Raw genomic sequence first — 17,850 nt, 5'->3', positions numbered from 1 at the left:
GACTGGAGTGAGGTGATATCTCAGTGTGGTTTTGATTTGTATTTCCCTGATGAGGAGCGACGTTGAGCATCTTTTCATGTGCCTGTTGGCCATCCGGAAGTCTTCTTTAGAGAAGTGTCTATTCATGTTTTCTGCCCTTTTCTTCACTGGATTATTTGTTTTTTGGGTGTGGGGTTTGGTGAGTTCTTTATAGATTTTGGATACTAGCCCTTTGTCTGATATGTCACTTGCAAATATCTTTTCCATTCCGTTGGTTGCCTTTTAGTTTTGTTGATTGTTTCCTTTGCAGTGCAGAAGCTTTTTATCTTCATGAGGTCCCAATAGTTCATTTTTGCTTTTAATACCCTTGCCTTTTGGGATGTGTCATTAAGAAATTGCTGTGGCTGAGTCAGAGAGGTTTTTTTCCTACTTTTTCCTCTAGGGTTTTGATGGCTTCCTGTCTCGCATTCAGGCCCTTTATCCATTTTGAGTTTATTTTTGTGAATGGTGTAAGAAAGTGGTCTAGTTTCCTAAATGTCCATCAACTAATGAATGGATAAAGAAATTGTGGTTTATATACACAATGGAATACTATGTGGCAATGAGAAAGAATGAAATATGGCCTTTTGTAGCAACGTGGATGGAACTAGAGAGTGTTATGCTAAGTGAAATAAGTCATACAGAGAAAGACAGATACCATATGTTTTCACTCTTATGTGGATCCTGAGAAGCTTAACAGAAGACTATGGGGGAGGGGAAGGAAAAGAAGAGGTTAGAGAGGGAGGGAGGCAAACCATAAGAGACTCTTAAAAACTGAGAATAAACTGAGGGTTGATGGGGGTGGAAGGGAGGGGAAAGTGGGTGATGGGCATTGAGGAGGGCACCTGTAGGGATGAGCACTGGGTGTTGTATGCAAACCAATTTGACAATAAATTTCATATTAAAAAAAGATATGTATATATATATATATATATATATACACATACACACACAATTGAATATTGCTCAGTGATCAAAAAGAATGAAATCTTGCCATTTGCAACTATGTGGATGGAACTAGAGGGTATTATGCTAAGTGGAGTAAGTCAGTCAGAGAAAGACAAATATCATATGACTTCACTCCTATGAGGAATTTAAGATACAAAACAGATGAATAGAAGGGAAGGGAAGCAAAAATAATATAAAAACAAGGAGGGGGACAAAACATAAGAGACACTTAAATACAGAGAACAAACTGAGGGTTGCTGGAAGGGTTGTGGGTGGGAGGATGAGGTAAATGGGTAAGGGGCATTAAGAAGGACACTTGTTGGGATGAGCACTGGGTGTTACACATAGGGGATGAATCACTGGAGTCCACTCCTGAAATCATTATTGCACTATATGCTAACTAACTTGGATGTAAACTAAAGAAGAAATTTAAAAAATGTGAAAAAAACAAAAACAGAAACAAACCAACAAAAGCTTGTTCATTAATAACGTACATGTTACCTAGGTGTAATGTTGGCAGATAGGTTATTTAATGCAGCATTTGTATATTTGTACTTATTGAAGTTAAGCATCAACAGTTTCTGATTTTCAAGTAATTTTAATTACTTTTAAAGTAATTATTATATATATATATTTTATATACATATACATGCATATGTATGTATATATATATATACACACACACATATATGTATGTACATGAGTAAGAGCAACACATATGTGTGTATGCCCATCCCATTCTGAGAAAGAAATGGGGAGCACTGATTGGCCCCTGCCTTGGCGAGTTTGGGGTCGGTGATGTTTCTATAGGGCTTATAGCTCCAGTCCACCAATTGCTACATAATGGTCTCAGGACATTTTGATACCGGAGACAGTCGCAGATAGTGTCGATTTTGTCCACCTGCCTGATAAATTGCACATCACGGATAATTCTTGCCTATCTTGCCAACAGTGCCAAAGGAGTGAGAAAAGGTTGTGACAGTGGGTGGGTTTGGGGAGCTTTTCAGTGTGCAGAGAACAGCATTTACAACAGTGCAGTAACAATCGGTGTCCTGGTGTAGTCTCATACACGTGGAGGTCAGAGAGTCACAGGATAGTAGTGCACGATGAAGTTGGTGAGGGAGTCAGGAGAAATACCTCGTGAGACGTTTTAGGTCATGTAAGTAGTTGTTCATGATCATAAGAGCAAAGAGAAGGGCTAGTAAGAGCAAACTTTGTATTTTGTACAAGACTGGGTACAGTGTGGAGAAGTGTTTAAAGCCGGCAAAACTATGTGCAGATACCAGTTGGATGGTTATTACCCAGGATCATCTAAAATTTATTGACAGTGAAATCACCAGTTGATTACCTTTATATATCAATGAAACACTTTACTCCTCAGAAAAGAGATTGCTGTATACTGCTTCCTACATTGAGGCACAGGTATTAAAGACACATTTAGAACGGACAAGATGTTCTTATTGAATGGTGGGGACTTACTTCGTGGGTTGCAAATGGTGTTAAAATATTTTGTATATTTGTTATGGAAACTGGTCTGGATCACCCGGCAAAAGAACCAAGCGGCACTCGGAGATCTTAGAAGGCAGGAGGTTTATTTTACACTGGTGGGCTCAGAGGAGATCATTCTCCAGAGGTCTGAGTCCTGAGCATAAGCAGCAGGCACAATTTATAGTCTCTTAACTTTCGCATTCGCTGCAAGCAAGCGGGGTGGGAAGAAAAACCTGGAAGGGGAGTCTTCAGGTAGGGACTGGAATTCCCGTGTCAGTCCTGTCGGCCATCTTAAATATATAAAATATATATATATATATATACATTTATATATATACATGTATATATATATATACAATATATATATTACATTTATTCATTTTTGAGAGACAGAGTGAGACAAAGTGAGAGCGGGGCAGGGGCAGAGAGAGAGGGAGACACAGAATCCGAAGCAGGCTCCAGGCTCTGAGCGGTCAGCACAGAGCCCCACATGGGGTTGGAACCCAGGGACTGCTAGATCATGACCTGAGCCGAAGTCGGCCACTCAACCAACTGAGCCACCCAGGTGCCTCGTAGAAGGTCTAATTTAGATTAATGAGTCAGGAAAGGTCCTGTATTAACATAGAACTAAAATGCACATTTTTGCCATTGGTTGAATTCAAGGGTCTTGCTCAGTCTTGTTCTTCTGACCCTAAGGAGAGTATTTGTTGTGAGGACTTGCCCCACCCACAGGGTTCTTCTGCAGCACGGATAGTCCATTCATATCTACTGGAAATACTTTGAGATTGTGCTCGGAATACTATTCAGTCTTTCTATCCACGAGGTAAGGTTGGTTTCAGATATCAAATATGTTATATATTTTAGCTAAAGTTGTTTTTATATTCATTACAAGGCTTCTGTGAGGCTGGCATTCTACAAAGTAGTTTAAAGCCAGAACATTCTGAACACCGTATAACATTTATTGTATTCAAAGAGTTTTGCTCCAGGGTGAATTCTTTGATTTAAAAGATGGACTGAGTTACAGGCATTCTTATAGATCTCATAGGTGTAGGATGCTGCTGAATATTTTACATATATATTTATATTTTGAAAATATAGGGAAACAAGCAGGGAAACAAACTAAGGCACAGAAAATTAAGTAGATACACTCCGCCAGTGAGGCTTTTCAAAACAACTAGCCAGAATACCAATTATTGGGAGTTTTAAAAATTAAAAGAATTGGGTTTTTTGCCAAATCTAAGGAGGAAGAAATTTATTTATTATTTATTTTTTCATAAGTTTATTTATTTATTTTGAGAGAGACAGAGACAGTGCGAGTTGGGGAAGGGCAGAGAGAGAAGGAGAGAGACAGAAGGAATCCCAAGCAGGCTCCATGTTGTCACCACAGAGCCTGATATGGAGCTCAAACTCATGAAACTGTGAGATCATGACCTGAGTTCAAATTAAGGGGCGGACGCTTAACCGACCGAGCCACCCAGGCACCCTGTGGAAGAAATTTTTTTTAAAGCATTGCATATTCACATTATTTTATCATGTATTTTGCTGGATTGAAGAAAATTACAATATTTGGTTATTCTATTTAACTGTGACTTGTATTTAAGCATCAAATTAGTGAATCATTCCAGACTTCATCAGATCATTTCTACATTTGAATGTTCAAAAATTTTGATCTATTTGATTTATCAACCTGTGAAAGACAAGCAATAAATATAATTTCATAGTACATTAGGAAAGAAACAACATAAAATAAATCTCTCTATTTTGTTTTTTTATATTATTGTAAATATTTTTTTATTAAAAAATTGTTTTAATGTTTATTTTTGCGAGAGAGAGACAGTGTACAAGTGGGAGAGGAGACAGAGAGGGATACACAGCATCTGAAGCAGGCTCCAGGCTCTGAGCTGTCAGCACAGAGCCCGATTGGGGCTTGAACTCATGAAACGTGAGATCATGACCTAAGCCAAAGTCGGACGCTTAACTGACTGAGCCACCAGGTGCCCCAATGGTAAATATCTTTTATTTGAGGTAACATTTGTCTGACATAAAACCCCATGAAAACACTCTATTTCTCCAAAACCTATAAACAGGGAAAAGATAGTCTGGTAAAACCTAGATTTAATCTATACACAAAACTCATGGTATTTGGAAAAGAGGAAAGGTTGATATAAATAGCAGGGGTTTTTTAATTAACATTTTTTTTGTCATTTCCACCTTAACATACAGATAGCTATTGAACATATGCTAATGTGTTAATTAATGAAATGATGGGGATCCTCTCACAATAAAAAAGAAAATATACGAAAACCATAATGTCTGGATAAGTAGTTTAACATTTTCTAACTGGATTTCCCCACATTTAAAGTATAATATAGCTGTTAATACTGAACAAGTACAATTAGCAATAATGTTTAATTACCTTTACACAAAAATAAAGGGATTTTGTCTCTCAATGTAAGTTTCAAATATCAAATTTATACTTATACAAATTTAACACTTCCAACAGCCCAAACATTTGAAATGAAAACCATTGCAAACTTCTCAAATGTTGTTTATATTCCAGGTACATCATCCTCATTATCTTGTGAGAACTCCCAAGACTTTTCATTCCCTTTCTCACTGGATGTGTTCTTCCTGGTGTTGGCTTCTTGTGTGTCTTTGCTTTCTTCATTGTTATCTCTGTTCTGTTGTGTCTGATTATGTTCTTGAGAAATATGTCCATAAATTCCTTGGACCTCCCACCTCCATATATACTCAGCTGAGGAACCCGTTTTTTTTAAATTAAGTATTTAATTTTAATTCCAGGATAGTTAACATACAGTGTTCTATTAGTTTCAGGTGCACAATGTAGTAATTCAACAATTCTATACCTTATTCAGTGTTCATCATGAGTGTCCTCTTTAATCCCTGTCACCTATTTCACCCGCTACCCCCACCTTCCCCTCTAGTACCATCAGTCTGTTCTCTATAGTTAAGAGTCTGTTTCTTGGTTGTCTCTCTCTCTCTCTCTCTCTGTTTTCCCTCCTTGCTTGTTCTGTTTGTTAAATTTAACCACTAAGGATATGTAAGTGAACAGAAGAGAGTTTCTATTCTCTCACCAATATGCCTACCTACTTGGATCCATATTCCCTTTATGCCTTCTTTTCTGTTGCCATAGAGGAACTGCTTGTGCTGCAGAAGCCACTTGATTTAATCACAAATCTACTCAAAGGCTGCACTCCTAGGATTGTCTCTTTCCCTCTTGCATCATCAGTATTTTTCCTCCTTATTGGATCATTGACAGTAGCCTTCAAGTAAGCAGTAATATCTCTCATTTTGAAATCTTTCTTTCTTGAATCCATAGTGTTTTTTTTAAGCTTATTTATTTATTTTGAGAGAGAGAGAGAGAGGGAGAGAGAGAATCCCAAGCAGGCTCTGTGCTGTCAGCACAGAGCTCAATGTGGGGCTTGATCTCACAAACCATGAGATTGTGACCTGAGCCGAAATCAAGAGTTGGACACTTAACCCACTGAGTTGTGAGGTGCAGTTTTCTTTAATACCAAGTCACTTTATAAATTACTTGAAAGTTATCTACATTTTCTCTCAATTCCCATTTCACAAATGCTTTAAATATCAGTAGTTGTTCATTCGGACTGCCCATTTGAAACCCCTCTAATCTATGTCAGAAGAGACCTCCACATTGCTAGTGGTAATTTCTATGCATGGAGCTGAGCAATAGCTCAGCACTCATTCTCTGTACAAGGGAATGTTCCAGACCTAGGGCATTAATTGGGTCAGCCCAGGAGCAGCAACAAGTTGGAGGATGGCTGCTTCCCCAATACGCATCTTACCCTTACATGATTTATCCAAGTTGTGAGCTTAATCAGCTCATGTCTTTTCCATTAAGGTGTTTGTTATCTACATATCCTTTAGTAAGCTTAATTGGTTACTTGCATGAGGATACAAATCATTTGTAAATGATACAAGGTGATATAAATGCTATATTTTTATTATAATATACAGTATAATTAGAGTGATAGTTATATAAAATTAGTCACTATTACAAATAATGCTTTAAACTGTTAATACTCATAAAACCAGTGTTTTAATACTGTTTTTTTTGAAATATAAATTACTACAACATTTGGAAAAGCAACTTGGCAATATGAGCCAAGTATCTTAAATTATTCATATTCTTTTACCTGGCAGTTTTAAGGGGAGAATTAAATCAAAGGAAACTAGTCTAAGTACAAGCTTAAGGCACAAATAAGTTGATCATTGAATTATTTATGATTTAAAAAACTAGAAACTACTTAAATGTCTCAAAGGAGAGATATGAGAGAAAACTATGTTACAAATCCCATGAAATATTTTAGAGCCAATTAAATTGTGTATAAATAAATTTTAATAACTTGACTATACCTTCATAAAAATGAATTTGTCTGTTGGTGTCCTGGCTGGAAATAGATAGCATGCTTTAACTGGGTCATTTGGGTTAATGAGAGGATTATTTACAAACGTGTAGAAAACTAACTATGAGGGCTAGTACATTACCCCAGGACTCCATTCTGAAGGGGCAAGGACTGGAGATAGTTACTGTGGAAAGAGAACTATGCAGAAAGATGTTCCCATCCTTGGGTATCACAGAAGAAGAAGATACTAGGATAAAAACCTGGACTTCCTCTGTCTTCTCTCTCCACTCCGCTGCCACTGCTCACCACTGGTTGGACCCAAAGAGATGGATACGTGCTAGTGTGTTCCATGTGCAATGGGAGAAGGCTAGAGTGGACCTAAGATATGTAAAATAGAAAAGTCTGTGTAATGTATGAATAATATTTGATTGAGTTTTCCCTCTTTTAGCACTTTAAATATGTTGATATTGGCCCACTATCGTTACCAGAGTTTTTGATGAGAAATCTGCAGGTAACTCTACTTACTTACTTACCTTTAGGTTCTACTTTTCTTTGCTCTTTTTCTTTCTGTTTCTCAGCTTTGATATAGTTTTATCTTCAGGTTTGCAGATTCCTTCTTCTGCTGCTCAAATCTGCCTTTGAATCCCTCTAGTGAATTTTTAATTTCAGCCTGGCAATTTTTTGGCTGTAGGATTTTTGTTATTGCTTTTGTGTCATTTTAGCTTCCTCAGTCTTGATATTATTTTCATTTTGTTCATACATTGTTTTCCTGACTTTCTCTACCTCTTTAGTTCTTTGAGTATCTTTAAGACAGTTTTATGGAGTACCTGGGTGGCTTAGTCTGTTAAGTGTTTAACTCTTGGTTTCGGCTCAGGTCAGGCTCTCGCAGTTTGTGAGATCGAGCCCCACGTTGGGCTCTGCACTGACAATGTGGAACCTGCTTAGGATTCTCTCTCTCCCTCTCTCTCTACCCCTCCCCTGCTCATGGCCTTTCTTTCTCAAAATAAATAAGTAAACTTAAAAAGAATCTTAAAAAAAAGACAGTTGTTTTAAAATTTTTGTTGCATAGATCTGGCATCAGATCTTTTTCAGGGGCAGATTCTGTTGATTTATTTTTTTCCTTTGATAGGCCAGACTTACCTATTTCTTTGTGTATGCCTTGTGAGTTTTGTTACCAACTGGGCATTTGTGTCTAATAATGTGGTGAATGGAAATCAGATTCTCCTCTTTCCCAGGGTTGGTTGTGTTTCGTTGCTCTGTTCATTCTTGATTTGTTTGTTTTTATTGTTGTAGGCTGGAGAAAGAACACTGTTTCTTTCAATCCTCTGGCTATCACTTCAGCTGGAAGGGTAGGGACTTGCAAAACTAGGGGGAGATGCAAGCAGAATGGCTACCCATCTCTTTGTGTGTACCTGTCATCGGGAGGAATAATTAGCAATCAGCATACAGATCCTCACTATTTGGAGAACAAGGAGTTTGGTCCAACTTGGCTCCCTCAAGCTGAATGCAAGCTGTCCCTGGAATGCATGAGGAGCCGCCTGCCCGCCACGGAGCTGGGAGGTGGTGAATTGGAGCTGCTACTGTTCTGAGCGGTTAAGGTGGACACCGTTAACCACACTTCATTGTCTGAGACCTCCCCTGGAAGTCACAAGCCTCAACAGATTCCAGAATTCGAAAATAGTTTTATTGGAAAGATTATACCAGGGCAATTATTATGTAAGTGGACGACAGAATCCTGGTGCTTTGTAGTCTGTCATCTTTCCAGAGGATGGAGTCTTTAGTAAACAATTGAGATTTAGATGAGGTCACGGAGGTGGAGCCCTCATGAATGGGATTAAGGCTCTATAACAGTTGGAGAAAGCTTGCTTCCTCTACCACTTGAGGACACAAAATTCAGCAGTCTGCAATCTGGAAGGAGGCCCTCACCAGAACCTGGTTATTATACTGGCATCCTGATCTTTGACTTACAGCCCCCAGAACTGTAAGGAATAAATTTTTATTGCTTATAAGGCAAACAGTATGAGGTATTTTGGTGTAGCAGCTCGAGTTGACTAAGACCAATAGATCATTATAAGATTATTGGAGAATATAGACTACAGTCAGGACCAAATCATCAGAAGGCCTACCTTTAGGCCTGCTTTTTATCTGAGATGCTCTGCTACGCCAAAGTGAAAGAAATTTATTACTTAAAAAAATTAAACTGGCAAAATGTAACGATTCCATTCCTTAATATATTCTCTCATTTAGTGCCATCCCAAAATAAGATTCCTCATTTTATGTGCTTTACCAGTTATCTTACTACTTGAAAGTGGCTGGAATTTTCTCTCTTCTCTATCTTAATTAAAGTCTTCTTGTTGCAGGTCCTATTTTTTGCCCCAAAACTTTGAAATGACCGATTATTTTCTGATAATAAAATTCATGTTATTGTAACAGTGTCTTAAATATTTCTCTGTGGTGTGTGTGTGTGTGTGTGTGTGTGTGTGTGTGTGTGTATTTTGCTTCATTTCATTTTGGTGAAGCTAAAGAGAGGGGCATTCCTGGGTGGCTCAGTCGGTTAAATGTCTGACATCGGCTTAGGTCATGATCTCGCGGTTTGTGAGTTTGAGGCCCGCATCAGGCTCTGTGCTGATAGCTCAGAGCCTGGAGCCTGCTTCAGATTCTGTGTCTCCCTCCCTCTCTGCCTCCTGCCCTCAGGCTCTGTTTTACTCTCTCTCTAAAAAATAAATAAACATTTAAAAAATTAGAAAAAAAAAGCCAAAGAAAGTTCTAGAAAATGGAACTTTCATTCCCAAGAGGAGATATTTTGTTACTGATAGTCCTTTTGTAGACACCTGTAAAAGTCTTCAAGCTATACATTAATGACTCTTACATTAATGAATCAGTATTTTACATACTGATTCTATGTGCCTTACCCTTACCTATGACCTTCTCTTAAGGCTGAGAGAGTAAAACTTCAAAGTGGAGGTGAGTGTGTCTTTCTCCTAGAAGTTTTATAGATTAAGATGCCCCGCTGGATCATTTTCCACTCAAAAGTAATACAAAACTTGTCTCTAGTATTCTATCATCCAGAACTCACAACACTACCCTACATTGTAGCATAATAATAATTGATGCCCATGGTGATAACAATGAAACACAAGGTTTTGAGGTGCCTTTGAACCATCAAACAATATCAAATTATATTTTAGTAGAGGCATTATAGTCTAAAAATATAAATAATAATTTAATTTTTTTAATGTTTATTTATTTTTGAGAGACACAGAGAGAGACAGAGAATGAACAGGGGAGGAAGTAGGAGAGAAGCAGGGAGAGAAGCAGGCTCCAGGCTCTGAGCTGTCAGCACAGAGCCTGACGTGGGCTCGAACCCATGAACCGTGAAATCATGACCTGAGCCGAAGTCAGTTGCTTAACCAGCTGAGCCACCCAGGCGCCCCCCAAAATATAAATAATAATTTAAATGAATACTTGATTAATAATACTCTGGCTATTCTCTTGGCAGACTATAAGATATTTATTGAATAAAAGCTTCAAGAGAGGGGATTGTAAGGTGAATTTTCAGAGTAAAAGCTTAAGTTTACTCCATTTCCTTAATATGCAGCTATAAACAATTTGCACTGAATTCCAAAATATGTTCATAAAAGAATTATACTTCGTCCTTAACGGTGAAACACACTTAGATAGATAAAAGGAAATAAAATAAATTCTATTTAAATAAAAAAGATTTTCTTATATTCCTATTATTTTATCTCATCTAAATTGCATGAATTCTCTTCATTGATAGAATACCACCTAGGTGTTGCCAGACAGATGAAGCAGAAACATAAAAATGAGAAAAGAGTTGATCAGAACTTCCTGTCCATCAATTCTCACTACAGAATCATTTTCTATTTTTTATTTCCCAGGGAGTGGATCCATTTTGCTTTAGTTTATTTAGTACACAAAGTGTCATGTTAAGGTTGTCCTCACTTAATTGGCTTGTTTGAACATTTAAAAATTAATCAAATTAAAAATTAAAAACATTTTCAAAAAGTGTTGCACATCTGGTATTTTTCCTTCATTTGCATTCTAATTAAAACCTGTTGAAGCCACGATGAACATATATCAATTACCTATTCTAAAAGTTAAATTAATATTAATGTTTAGAACATTTGAGAAACATGGGTGAAAAGTGTTTTTCCATAAAAAATGCAATACCTTAAATTCTGTTAAACTTCTATGCAAGGAACTAAAAATTGCTATGAGCTCGTAGCCTCTTTTTTCTTAGCTGAATCATCCAGAGCTTGTGATGTGGAAATCATCTCGAAAGAAGCCTTTGCAAATTATTTCTATGAAATCAGGATCTTTAGATGTAGATCATACTTAATCTGAAATATAAACACCCATTTAATGTTCTTATTTATACTGATTACATGGTATGTGCTGTGGATAACTCTAGCGTTGCTACAGTAACCACTTAGTTAAAAATGGCAATGAATAAAAATTTCATAGAGAACATTTTTTACTGACAGGAAGGTAGACCAAACCCTTCTATGTTGATCGCAGAGGGAAGGCAATTTCAACAAGAGCCAAAAGATTATCATCCCAGGGAAGATAAAGAAAGAGCAAGTTTCCATGCTTAGCTGATTATGGAACTGTCACTTGCAGTGACATATTGAAAGTATTTCACTTTCCTAAACTAAGGGATGCTATAAGCCAGGAGGCACCACTGCTTTGGGATGGAAGCCAAAGGACAAGAGATTACAGGAAACTAGTACATTTAGTAAGAAAGCATTTGAAGAAGCGATGTAGAAGACCAAATCAAGCAAAGAAAAAAAAAGTGACTTAGACCCAGGAAAATGGGCACCCACTGTCTATCAATGAATTAGAAAGTTATGACAAGGAGTTTTAGAAAGAAAAGAAAAATTTTGAGACTGTGTATGTACAAATAAAAAAAACATTTTACGGCAATCAGTTGGTTTTATGACTTGTGTGTTTGTCATTCCTGATCACTATGGTCGAAACTTAAAATTTGAATCTAAAAGGAACATAACACTGATTGGTGGCAGATAGAGACAGAATTATTTGGTTTGTATATAGAAAAAATGACTGTTCTACATATTAAAGTTGGAATTCATTATTTTATTTATCCATTCTGGGCAGGTAGCAGAATTAACCACTGTTCCATTTTCATCAACTGTTCTGGGCCATTGTTTCTTAATGGTCTTTGGACAAACAACATCTACTTCACTTACAAGCTGGTTGGAAATGCAGAATCTCTGGCCCCTCCCAGACCTGACTCAGAAACTGGTTTTTGACAAGGTCTCCAGGTGATCTGATAGCATTTTATTTTATTTTGTTTTAATTTTTATTTAAATTCTGGTTAGTTAATGTACAGTGTAACATTAGTTTTCAGGAGTAGATTCAATGATTCATCACTTACATACAACACCCAGCGCTCATCACAAATGCCCTCCTTAGTACCCATCACCCATCTAGCCCACGTCCCACGCAACTCCCTCAATCAACCCTCAGTTTGTTCTCCATCGTTAAGAGTCTTTTATGGTTTGTTTCCTTCTCTTTCTCTCTTTTTAACCCCTTCCCACAAGTTCATCTATTTTGTTTCTTAAATTCCACATATGAGTGAAATCATATGGAATTTGTCTTTGACTGACCTATTGCGCTTAGCATAATACACTGCATGCATTTTAAAATTGAAAAAACGCTTATGCATAACTATAATCAGTGGTTCTCAATCATGACCACATATCAAAATCACCTGGGGAATTTTTTTTAACAGACAGCCTCCACAATTAGGGATTTTGATTCAACAGGTCCAGAGTTCGGTCTGGATTCAGTGAATGGTTGTAGCAATTGTGATAGAGGAAAAAAAAATGAATAACATTGTTTTTCACAATGCCTAAGAATATCAAAATGTGTAAGAGTTATTTGGTCTAGTTCTTAAAACACCACATTCACTGGACCATGTCTGGAATCTGATCCATTATTTCTGGTTTTAGCATGTATTGTTAACATGTTCCTTAGGTAATTCTTATGATCAGACAACTGCTAGATTTGTAAGTATCTGCAAGACAAACTATTTCATCAAAGTCTGTATAGGGGCAAACTCTTGATGGTCAAACAGGTGGCATCAAAAGTCTGTCCAGCATTGGCCTTTCCAACATAAATTTCTACTCTAAAGGGCTACTTTTTAATTCATCTTGGTATCCCCGGTAATATCATTTTTCACCGTGGTCACTTGCTTTGGGTCAGAGATCTTAAAATCACTACATTTTCATTGTGGTCTTGAAACATGGCTCACTTGAAGGCCTAACCTTTCAGAAATAGACAAAGCTCATTTACTTCCAAATCTACCTCCAAAGTCTACCTCCAAAGTAACCTGGGTAGGCAACCTGGATAAAGTACTCCTATGTGATCATCAAATGCTCTTATTTGGATAAAAAAGGGAACAAAAATAGAAGTAGTATGTTTGTCCCTATGTTTCCCAGACCTCATGCTGAGGGTAGTACACTCTCCATGACCAGCGACTCTCCTTTTGTATGAACGTGGAGTGGTGACTTTTCTTGGACTACAGTTTGTCTTCTGGTTGATCTCTGGCATGAAGTTTAGGTTTACTTAAACAGGGAAAATTGAAAAATGTTTAATAAACCAGTTGCCACAGCTGTAATCTATGCTAACATTCACATACTTATATTTTATTTATTTTGATTTTTTAAAATATGCTCTCTTTTTTTAAAGTTTATTTAGTTTTGAAAGATAGCAGTGGAGGGGCAGAGAGAGAGGGGGACAGAGGATCCCAAACAGGCTCTGCGCTGACAGCGAAGAGCCTGATATGGGGCTGGAATTCAGGAGCCATGAGATCATGACCTGAGCCAAAGTTGATGCTTAACTGACTGAGCCACCCAGGTGCCCCTAACATTCACATACTATTTATTTATTTATTTATTTATTTATTTATTTATTTTTAACATTTTTTATTTATTTTTGAGACAGGGAGAGACAGAGCATGAACAGGGGAGGGTCAGAGAGAGGGAGACACAGAATCTGAAACAGGCTCTGGGCTCTGAGCTGTCAGCACAGAGCCCGATGCGGGGCTCGAACTCACGGACCGCGAGATCATGACCTGAGCAGAAGTCAGACGCTTAACCAACTGAGCTACACAGGCGCCCAACATTCACATACTCTTAATCTCCTTCCACACCCCACACTTACACTGAAAGAAGAGCACGTCTATGGATTTTTGTTTCCAAAGGTTGGCATACATGAATCAAAGGTCTTTTGCCTGGAATTTTCACAAACTGACCTGTTTAGAAGCCAAAATCATCTTATTGAGATTTGTATATTATCCCACTAAATGGGGTAAAGTTCAAGAAAACACTAAAAGAAATTGAAAAAAAACTTCTAATAAGCAACTGTAATCTCTTGTCTTTACTAACATTTGTGAATTCTCAATATAATCAGACACCTGCTGTAAATCTTACCTCTCCTCTCCCTAAGACAAAGTAATCATACCACTCTTTGTATAGCAACAAATCAGAAAATCATGAAACAACTGGAAATTATTGAAATACCAAATCCATTCTTTTCCAGGTAATGGAACTAAGACCAAGATGGGAGGTATGGCTGACATGCATAATCTTTCAGTTAGATTCAAACTTCAGGTTGTTTGAATTCAAGTCAGAACCTCTAATGTTGCCATTCTTAGCCACCACCCTCTCAGGTGAATTCAGGTGACCTGGACTGGGTTAACTGAGGTTAACAGCTGATGGGAACTGATTATATATGACTGTCTCAATCCTTCATCAGCTGTGTGTTTTTGTTTTTGTTTTTGTTTTTTACTGACTGGCTGTAAGTCATAGCAAACCTCAGCAGGAGTAGGAACATGAACATTTTACTGAATGTATTACTGACACAATGCAAAGCAATTATCCAAAATTACATTTTTTGTCAAAGTATAAAATTTTATAAATATTTCTGTGTTTATTGAATCATGAACCTCTTTAGAGGATATTAGGTTTGCAGATGTGTAGATGGGATGCACTGGAAAGTGGAAATAAGTTGTTACTTATGTTTTGCCCCCACATGCATAGAAGATATGCTGGATATATGTGGAAAGGAAAAATAAAAATGATCATATCCTATATTAAGCTTCTAAAACTTCATATGTAAAATCATAAAGGAAGAATTATTCTAATTATTGATGACCAATGTTTCTCCTGGAGAAGAAGCTTCTTCTTTTCTTCTTCTTTTTTTTTTTTTAGGAAACACGTTAATAAGTCACATAGTCTTGAGGCTATAATCTTTTAGAAGACCTTGGAATAAGGTCTTTCCATTGCATGAGACTTTCCACTGAAATGATTATAAAATGGAAGAAGAGAAGAAAAAGGAGGTGATCTTTAATGTGGGGGAGATTGAGAGGTAGACTAAGCGCAATCTGCAAACTAGGGAAGGACAGGACATTGGTACATGTGAACTCGGCTGATCAGGAGAATAAATATGGGAAATATTTTTACCATTGAAAAAAAATTTAAATCATTTTAATATGAGCTTCTTAAAAAGCAGTTACTATGCATTTTATGCATAATTTTCATGTAAAATATATTATTCATTTGTTTGGCCTGAAAGTAGCATAACAAAACATTACAGAACAATAGAAATGAAAAAGATGGAGTAATTATCTAACATGTGACCTTCATTTGTAGATAATAAAAATGAACCCCGGGAATGCAAAATAACTTTGTCAAGGTTATACAGTGGTAACAATGATTTTAAAAACACATTATTACTATTACTACTATTATTATTTTGAGTCAAACTACTTGGTAACTGCCAACATTAGTTGATTATTTTTATTTGAATACAATAAATTCAAGATTTAATCACTTAAAAGCTAAGGAAATATTGCCATTAAATTTCTGTTTCGTGACCCACAGTGAACAGATTAAACAGTAAACACCAAACTACCGGTCTCAATCATTTTTTTAAGAGATGATATTAAGGCTATGTTCTTAAATATTAGAAATTGAGTATTATGTCATAATAATTAAATGGAAAGAAATCGAGTATTATGTCATAATAATTAAATGGAAATAAATAAATAATTAATTTATAATTAAATTAATTAATAATTAAATGGAAATAAATAATTAAATAATTAAATAAAATAATTATGTCATAAATAATTAAATTAAGTTATTTAAAAATTTTGCAAATTCTTTTTTTTGTTGTTGTTTTTCGTTTACTGATTTATGTAAAGTAGGCACAGAAGAATAGTGAAGGATACTTTCTATTATTAAAAATATGCTTCTTAGGGGCACCTGGGTGTCTCAGTCGGTTGGGCATCCAACTTCAGCTCAAGTGATGATCTTGTGACTTGTGAGTTCAAGCCCCAGGTCGGGCTCTGCGTTGACAGCTCAGAGCAGGGAGTCTGCTTCAGATCCGGAGTCACTCTTTCTCTTTGTGCCCTTACCCCAATCCTGCTCTGTCTCTGTCTCTCTGTCTCTCTCTCTCTCAAAAATGAATAAACATTAAAAAAAATTTACAAAAATATGCTTCTTAGATGAGATGATAAATTTTGACTATATATTTAACCAATAATTTGAGAAAATAATAATGTGATTATGTAGAAAGGTGCAGACATGTTTCATCTTGCTGCAGTTTTCAAAAAGCATTTATTCAAATTATGATACACATATGCGAATGTCATTTCAATTAAATTGAAATCCCTTTGTGTGAGACTTTAAGATTTCCAGAAGACATACGCACTGTATGTTTCTATATTTTGTACTCAGAATACAAAAGGTGTACTTGTGGCTTCTTATTGTTTGTGCTGCATAATCCACAAATTAATTATACCTTTAATTTTTATGATAGATTTTGCGGTTTATGATTACATTTCTTTCAGGAGTTTAGAATTGAGATAATTTGGATGGCTAATTATAATAATTAAAAGAATAATCATTTTTTTCTCTTATTTAAAAAGAATAATCATTTAAATCAAAGTAAAATTCTATACCAGTAAACACACACACACACACACAAATATATAAAATGAAATTACAATGGGATATGGAAGATGCAGTAAACATTTTGAAAGATCTACAATTTTTTTCCAAAGAACACCCATAGGTTTCTAAAGCTCTACAGGTATTTAGTATAAAATATTGTAAGTTAGCTCCTTTATTTTCTCCTCTACTTTCAATGTTGAAGCATATCTTTTGATGTTTGATTTCTTCACAGAATATGGATTTAGAAAAAGTATTTCAAAAACAATAAAGCTTTTCTGTTATTCATAAGTAAATTCACATGATTTAGGAAGCAAGAGTTTAAAATCCAAATAGACTTCAGGGATGAACTTCTGTTATAAACACTTTTATATTAAAGAAAATCTGCCAGAAAAAAGGGAGACTTACTACCTGAGCATTTTAGTCATGAAGGAGATAATAGAATCTACTGAATGTGTATAGAAATTTCTTATTTGGTGAAATATGGCAGGAATAGGCAGTACAGATAATCAAGGGTGGAATAGAATTGTAAAATTAGATGGTAGTTGAAATATATTTTACAATAGCTACACAATAGCATTAAAAATAGGCAACATAATAATTACTTACACTAACTTTATTTTAGTCTTAAATCATGTCAACATAACTAATCATATCGGTAATTAAAAATTAAAAAGTAATCTGGCAAGAGTTATATTAATTGCATCATACATATGTACTTTAGGCCCAAGGGGTATACATCTTGTGGTGGAGTAAAAGTTATAAGCAGCAATATTTATAAAGTAAAGACCTACTAAACTTCTTATTTTTATCTCATTTCTAGTCCTACATCTACCTATATATGTTTTTACTTAGAGCAAATGTCTTTGATGTTTTTTTTTTTTTTTTTTAATTTAAGCCTTTCATTCAGACTTACCATAACAGACTTACTTGTTATTGGAAGTATCCAATTAGACAGTAAATATGAGATTATTTGAAAAATACATAGACCAAACTGTTGCCGGAGG

The sequence above is a fragment of the Lynx rufus genome, unplaced genomic scaffold (assembly GCF_022079265.1).
Source record: "Lynx rufus isolate CCGP_SWC_20201006 ecotype Redwood Valley unplaced genomic scaffold, mLynRuf1.p SCAF_3, whole genome shotgun sequence".
Lineage (NCBI taxonomy): Eukaryota > Metazoa > Chordata > Mammalia > Carnivora > Felidae > Lynx > Lynx rufus.
This window is presented reverse-complemented; position numbering follows the sequence as displayed.